At 42.2% G+C, this 8,144-nt stretch overlaps 1 long non-coding RNA gene across 1 annotated transcript; it reads left to right on the top strand.

Annotated features, from left to right (window-relative positions):
- The first annotated feature begins 4,205 nt into the window (after positions 1-4,205).
- LOC140597784 (uncharacterized) lies at positions 4,206-7,373 on the top strand. The gene is made up of 4 exons (XR_011999712.1): positions 4,206-4,968; positions 5,182-5,353; positions 5,675-5,869; positions 6,938-7,373. It is a non-coding gene; the product is annotated as an uncharacterized lncRNA (long non-coding RNA).
- The last annotated feature ends 771 nt before the right edge of the window (positions 7,374-8,144 follow it).

Below are 8,144 nucleotides of genomic sequence, written 5' to 3'. Positions count from 1 at the left end.
TTCCATTGTGGAACATTTGGAAAATGTAGAAAAGAAAAGAAAGGAAGAAGAATCATCCGTCTCTCACCCCAAAGACAACCTGTACTTGCAGATCTTGGCAAGTAAACTGTGATTTACTTTTTCTTTTTTAATTTTTATTTATTTATGATAGTCACACAGAGAGAGAAAGAGGCAGAGACACAGGCAGAGGGAGAAGCAGGCTCCATGCACCGGGAGCCCAACGTGGGATTCAATCCCGGGTCTCCAGGATCGCGCCCTGGGCCAAAGGCAGGCGCTAAACCGCTGCGCCACCCAGGGATCCCTGGTTTACTTTTTCTATACGGAATTTTGATTGTATGGTGGATATGTTCTCTGGCTTTTTTTTTTTCACTTCCAAAATAACTTCTAGACATTTTTTTGAATTTATATTTAGTGATTTCTTAATATTCCATTCTATGAAGACAGTTCACAGTTGTGACCTTACCTCTGTTTTTGGCTCTTTGTCTCAAATATTTTGCTATGATATATGTAATTCCTCTGTTTAGGTTTCTTTGCTCAGATTCTCACATTTGGGTAAAGGATATGAAAAGTTTAAGGGTTATGGAAAATTTTTTTAAACAATCATAATCTCTCTTTCCTAAGTGAAAATCACCTGGGAAATTTATCTGTATAGGGACAGATTAATAGAGATTAGCAGGTCTGAGGAAGACACTTTTTTAAAAAAAGATTTTATTTATTTGAGAGAGAGAGATTGAGAGTATGAGCTGGGGGGAGGGGCAGAGGGAGACAGAGCAGCTGATTCCCTGCTGAGCAGGGAGCCCAGTTACAGAGGATGCAGATGCGGGGCTCCATCCCAGGACCCCGAGATCATGATGTGAGTTGAAGGTAGACGCTTAACCGACTGAGCCACCCAGGCGCCCCTGAGGGAGACACTCTTACACTAAAGGAAATGATAATAATAGTTATTATTATAGCCAACCTGTGTTGCCTGCTTAGTTAGAGCCTGGGCACTGTGCCAAGTTTATCATCCTCATTTTACAGATGAAGAAAACTTGTTTGATGTCATATAGCCAAGAGTCAGTGGAGTTGGGGCTTTGACTCCAGTTAGTCTGAAGCCAAAGCCAGTCATGCTCTCAAGACAGGCAGATGTCTCAAGATATGTTCTTTCACCACCTACAGCAGCATTTTCTAAAAATGTGGATTCCCAGGTCCTGACCAGGTCTCCCGAATCAGAATTGTAGTGCAGCTGAGATTCTGTGTGCCTAACAATTCCCCACATAATTATTTTATTTACTTGTTCGAACATTTTTTGGGCTTAATTGTGAAATATATCACGCACACAAAAGATCTTATGAAACATAATGCACATACATGCAGTTAAACATATACGCAGTCAAAAACAGTAATAAACACCTGTGTGCCCACCACACAGGTTAACATGTTGAACATTAGGAGCCTCTCCTCTGCCCACCCGATTGCTATCCTCATCGGGAGACTACTATCCTAATCTTTATGTTCTCCACTCCCTTGCCTTTGATAGTTTTGCCATCCCTGAAAGTATCCCTAAACAATATAGTTTTCTTTCGAAAAAACAAACACAAACCTGGCTCTATCAGGAAATAGGAGTAAAGGCACTAATATATGAAAGATCCTGGAGTTGATGCGTTGAGTGGTCTGGGACAGAGTCTGAATCCAGATTCTCCGAGAAGATACCACCTGGGGAAGTCAGTGAGCATGGTCTTGGGAAGATTGCTAACCACAGTGGGGACAACCGAGTAGGGCTGTAGTTTGCTCATCTGGCAAAAATCTGGCTGGGCGGGGTGCCTGTGTGGCTCAGTCGATTGAGCGGCTGCCTTCAGCTCAGGTCATAATCCCAGGGTCCTGGGATCGAGCCCCACATTGGGTTCTCTGCTCAGTGGAGAGCCTGCTTCTCCTTCTCCCTCTGCTCCTCCCCACTGCTCATTCTCTCTCTCTCTCAAATAAATACAAAATCTTGAAAAAAAAAATGCATGGGGCTGAGGGAGCAGGAACCTCATCAGCTCATAGTTGTCAAAGTACCAAAAGTCTATCCACAGTGTGTCTGGACCTCATGGAGCACATTGCCCCTGTGCCGACCTGGCCTGCCTGCCCTTTGTGTCAGAGCACAGTGGTTATCTTGGAATTTCTCTTCACTGTTTTTCTGTGAATTTTCTGTTTCCTGGGTCCTGGGACTTCCCCTTTCTTGGTGAATTCCTGTGTGTGTGTGTGTGTGTGTGTGTAGCACACCCATCAGGAACTTTAGGAGCAAAGGTACATGGAAGGTATAGTTTTGAGTCCTTGGATGTCTCCCGATATCCTTGTTCCACCCTCCATATCTGATTATTTATCTGGGCATAGAATCCTAAGCTGGAAATAATTTCTCTTCACAACATTTGAAGACATCGCTCCATTTCTGCTTGCTTTTAATGTTACCACAGAGATGTCTGAGGTTATTCTTATTCCTGATCCCTTGAATGGGACTTGTTTGTGCTTTCTGGAAACCTCTAGAATCTTCTCTTTTTCTCTAGAGTTCTGAAATTTCAGACATGTGCCTGGTGTGAGGCTGTTTTCATCTATTTTTCCAGGTTTGCTGGGTGCTTTCAATCTAGCAGCTCATATCCTTTGGTTCTAGAATCATATTGTTCATTTCCTCCTATTTTCTGTGATCTCCTTTTTAAAACTTCTGTTATTTAGATGTTGGACCTCCTAGACTGTCCTCTCTCTTCTTACTCTCTCCTTTTAAAAAAAAAAAAAAAGATTCTATTTTTTAGAGCAGGCTTAGGTTCACAGCAAAATGGACTAGAAAGTGCAGAGATTTCTGGTGTACCCCCAGACCCCACACAGGTAGAGCCTCTCTCACTGTATCAGCATCCTCCAGCAGGGTGGTGCATTTGCTATAGTTGATGAACCTCCATTAACACACCATCACCACCCAAAAGCCATAGCTTAGACTAGGGATCACTGGTGTACATTCTATGGGTTTGGACAAAGGTATAGTGACATGTACCCACCATTATAATATCCTACAGAGTAGTTTCACTGCCCCCACAAATTCACTGTGTTGTGTCTATTCATTTTCCCTTCAATCCCCACTCCTGGCAACCACCGATCTTTTTTTTTTTCCCCATCTCCATAATTTTGCCTTTTCCAGAATGTCATAGAGTTGGAGTCATAGCATATGTAGCCTTTTCAGATTTTTTTCCTTTAGTAGTAAGCATTTACAGTTCCTCTGTTTTCATGGCGTAATAGCTCATTTCTTTTTTCTTTTTTAAAGATTTTGTTTATTTACTTAAAAAAAATATTTATTTATTTATTCATGAGAGACACAGAGAGAGAGAGGCAGAGACACAGGCAGAGGGAGAAGCAGGCTCCATGCAGGGAACCTGATGTGGGACTCAACACAGCGTCTCCAGGATCCCGCCCTGGCCTGAAGGCGGCGCTATGCTGCTGAGTCACCTGGGCTGCCCTATTTACTTTTTTTCACAGAGAGAGAGAATGAGAGAGCGAGCTTGAGTATGAGTGGGGGGAAGGGCAGAGAGAGAGAGAGACTCAAGCAGACTCCCTGCTGAACACGGAACCCGACATGGGGCTGGATCTCAGAACCTTGAGGTCATGATCTGAGCTGAGACCAAGAGTTGGATGCTTAACTGACTGAGCCACCCAGCCACTCCAATAGTTCATTTCTTTTTAGTGCTGAATACTATTCCATTGCTGGAATATTATTAATCACAGTTTATTTATCCATCTACATACCAAAGGACTTCTTGGTTGCTTCCAAGAATTGGCAATTATGAATAAAGCAACTATAGACGTTTATCTGTGGGTTTTTGTGTGGCCATAAAATTTCAACTCACCTGGATAAATGACATCTTTAAAATATTTTTTCTCTCTTGCTTTTTTTTTTTTTGAACCTTCCCTCTACCTCTTTCTCTCTCTCATTCTCTCTCTCTCAATTTTGCTCTTTTTCTAAAATAATTCCATAGCTTTATCTTAATTGATTTTTTAATTTCTTTTTTTTTTAATTTTTATTTATTTATGATAGTCACAGAGAGAGAGAGAGAGAGGCAGAGACATAGGCAGAGGGAGAAGCAGGCTCCATGCACCGGGAGCCCGATGTGGGACTCAATCCCGGGTCTCCAGGATCGCGCCCTGGGCCAAAGGCAAGCGCCAAACCCCTGCGCCACCCAGGGATCCCCGATTTTTTAATTTCTAAGAGCTTCTTTCATTGTTAATTTGATTTTGGATTCTTCTTCTTCTTCTTCTTCTTCTTCTTCTTCTTCTTCTTCTTCTTCTTCTTCAGCATGCTGTTCACGTTTCATGGGAGCAAAAATGTTTTCTTGTCTCTCAGAGGATACTGTTGGATAGTTTTTTTCCCCTTCTCTCCTCGCCTGGTCTCTGATTGCCCCGTGTGGCTTTTCATTGGTTTTCTTTGTCTTCACCTTCTGCATGAGAGGCTGTTACAGATGTCTCATGAACCTCCAGGTGATTCTAGTTTAGAGAACCACTGCCAGAGTGTCTTAATCTCTCTGAAGCTGATTGTCCCAACTGAGATCCCACAGAGAAAAACAACACAGATTTCAGTACCTTTTTCCCAGAATTGAGCTTTTCTCTCCCAATTGAAGGTTTAGCACTTTTCCTGAATGAAGTGTAATGTGACAGCAGTCTTAGAAGTGGTTTCACAAATTATTCGATCCACAATCCACTCCTCCAGTGTGTTTATTTGTACCACTGTACGTTCCTACACTTTGCCTGTCATTCCTGTTTAGGTTGGAGGGAAGCCTAACACTGGCCATTGGGGATCTGATGCTGACCTTGGCTGTCCCTACCTGCTGGGCAGTTGGAAGCCGGGGCCAATGTCCTGGGCCCAGAGCAGAAATTACAGCCCCCTTGTGGAAGCATGCAGCAGGCCGGCTGGGCTCCTGTCCAAAGCCAAACCATCTTACCATTGTATTTACTGCTCCAAACAGGAAGGTATGTGTTTGTGTAGAAGTACTGAGAGTATGAAAAGGGAAGCCAGGGGCATGGGGTGTAAACATGGAGCAGGGAATCAACTCCTCTTGGAAAGGGACCATGTTTTCTTTTCTAATAAAGATGGATTTTTATTTCAACAATATGCAGAATTATATATTATTTATTTATTTATTTATTTATTTACTTACTTACTTACTTACTTACTTATTTAAGAGAACAGTGAGAGAGAGAGAGCACATGAGCCTGGAGCAGAGGCAGAGAGAGAGGAAGAAGCACTGCTCCCTGCTGGTCCTCAATCCCAGGATCCTGAGGTCATGTCCTGACCTGAAGGCAGATGTTTAACTGATGGAGCCACCCAGGCGCCCCTAGAATTATATACCTAAATGTAAGTGTGATTAATCTCTGCATCATTTGATCATCAAAAACATTTTTGTCGACTTTCTATCACATGCCTGAGAATGGGATGGACATGCAAATATAAGCAAAAGTGATTTCACAAAGAGAAGGAGGAATAATAACACTACTGATAATAATAATAACAGTGGTTTCCGAGTATTAGAGCCTTCCTGTATTTGTCAAGTACTTTACATATACTTTCTCTTTTTTTATTAATTTATTTTTAAATTAATTTTTCTATTATTTCTTTTCCTTTTTTAATTTTTAAAATTATGTATTTATGTATTTATGTATTTATTTATTTATTTAGGAGAGAGCACGAGTAGGGGGGCAGGGGCAGAGGGAGAGGGAGAAGCAGACTCTCTACCAAGCAGGAAGCCCAATGCAGGGCTCAATCCCAGGACCATGAGATCATGACCTGAGCCAAAGGAAAACAATCAACAACTGACTGAGCCACCCTGGCACACTTTCCTTTCTTTTTTAAAATCTCAAAACACTGTGAGAGGTAAGTTATAATTATTATTTTTTTCTTATAAATGAGAAAACAGTAATTTGGGTAGTCAAGAAATCTGCCCAAGTACAGCTTCAGTATAACCTAGGTATGAAGTTTCAGAGCCAGATTCAATCTCAGGTTCACTGATGACTCTGCTCTACAATCATTGCCATTATATCAAAAGGCCTACACACTAGATATTCATTCATTTTTGAGGGAAGCTTCTGTCAGGACCCTATAATAAACTTAGACTCAATAGCTTCTGGGTTGGGACCCATCTTGTAGGAACCCTTGTATCAGTTAGCTGTTGTCAGAAGGATGCTGTGTAATAAGCCACTCCTAGACTCAGTGACTTAAAATAACAATCATGTAATTTTAAGGATCTGCAGGTATTGGGTGGCTGTGCTTCATGCTGTGGGGGCCAGAGGCCAAGTGAGCTGAGTGGGGCTGGGTTGAGTGGGTCTACTGCTCAATAGGCTGAGCTTCTTGCTCAGATCCTTTCCAACTGAGATAATTCTGAGGCTCTGCTTGAAGGGGAGAGGGGCAGCTATTTGGGGGAAGTTCTTTTTTGTAGCAATTGCAGAAATGCAAGAGGGTGCACCTGGGTGCACAAACACACTACAGGTACCCTTGTTTGTGTTGTGTCCGATACCACCCCATTGTCTGAAGCAAGTTCCTTGGTTGAGCCCACAGTCAAAGGGCAGGTTGCAAAGTCATATGGCAAAGAGCATACATATGCGGTGGCGGTGGTGACGAATCAATGCTGATGCTCTAATCCACCACACCTGCCCAAATCTAACATCTGCTTGTATGGTGTGCCTGTAGATTAACATGTATACTATTAATGTGCAGTTTATGCAGTTATTATTATAAATATTATAAAAGAATTATATGTATACTGTAAAAAATAAAAAGTTTATAGTCTAATGGGAAAGGTAGAAAAAAAAATGAAAACAACTACAAAAAGGAATATTAGAAGTTATTTAATTGACTCTGGGCCTAAAGAATGTGAACATATTACAATTCTCTTGGGACAGATTCAGCATCTTCCTATAATTGTTTTTGTTTTTGTTTTTAAAGATGTTTCCTGGGACACCTGCGTGGCTTAGCGGTTGGACGTCTGCCTTTGGCTCAGGACGTGATCCTGGAGTGCGGGGATCGAATCCTACATTGGCTCCCTACATGGAGCCTGCTTCTCCCTCTGCCTGTGCCTCTGCCTCTCTCTGTGTGTCTTTCATGAATAAATAAGTAAATAACATCTTTAAAAGAAAAATAAAGATGTTTCCCTCGTCTCTGAAGTTCTTAAAGCTGACAGAATTAGAAATCACTGTCTTGGGGCACTTGGATGGCTCAGTCAGTTGGGCATCTGACCCTTGGTTTAGGCTTGGGTCCTGGGGTTGAGCCCCTCGTCGGGCTCCGTGCTCCATGGGAGTCTGCTTGCATATTCTCTCTCTCTTCCCCTACCCCTGCTCGCACACTTTCTCTCTCAAATAAATAAATACATCTTAAAAAAAAATAAATTACTATCTTATCCTTTTTTTTTTCTCAAGATTTTACTCATTTATTTGAGAGACAGAGAGAGAGAGAATAGGGGAAAGGGGCAGATGGAGAGGGAGAAGCAGACTCCTCAGAGAACAGGGAGCCTGATGGGAGGCTTGATCCCAGGACCCTGGGATTATGACCTGAGCTGAAGACAGATGCTTAACCCACTAAGCAATCCAGGGGACCCCACTGTCTTATCCTTTTAAGAGAGAATCTGGTGTGATGATGGCAGGAGCTTGATGGTGTCAGGTTTATCATTGATCCTTAGGCAGTGAAATTTGAGAATTCTTTTTATTTTTTAATTTTTAAAAAAGATTTTATTTTTAATCTCCACTCCCAATGTGGGGCTCAAACTCACAACCCCAAGATCAAGAGTTGCATGCTGTACTGACTGACCCAGCCAGGTACCCCAAGAATTCCTTTTACAAAAAGACAGGAAACCCACACAAATGGAAATATCAGTTGTGTAAGGATGACGTGATTTTGGTTGGTAGCATTCTTTCTGTTGGTAATTGGTAATGAAGCTTTCCTAGGCCTCTGCATCTAATGAAGATCTTCAGATTTGATTAAAATCCTAGGAAAACAGTCTGAGGCACAGCAGAGCCATGTCTCTCCGTTTACAGTGAATTCCTGGCAGCTTCTAGAAGAATTAACCTCCATGGCCTTGTGTTTCTTTCCCGTGACCTTGGTTATCCCCTGGTGCTGCCCTCTAGGCTGCCACCTTGTGGAGGTTTTGGGAGTTGCA

This window comes from Vulpes vulpes, chromosome 2 (assembly GCF_048418805.1).
Source record: "Vulpes vulpes isolate BD-2025 chromosome 2, VulVul3, whole genome shotgun sequence".
Lineage (NCBI taxonomy): Eukaryota > Metazoa > Chordata > Mammalia > Carnivora > Canidae > Vulpes > Vulpes vulpes.
This window is presented reverse-complemented; position numbering and strand designations above follow the sequence as displayed.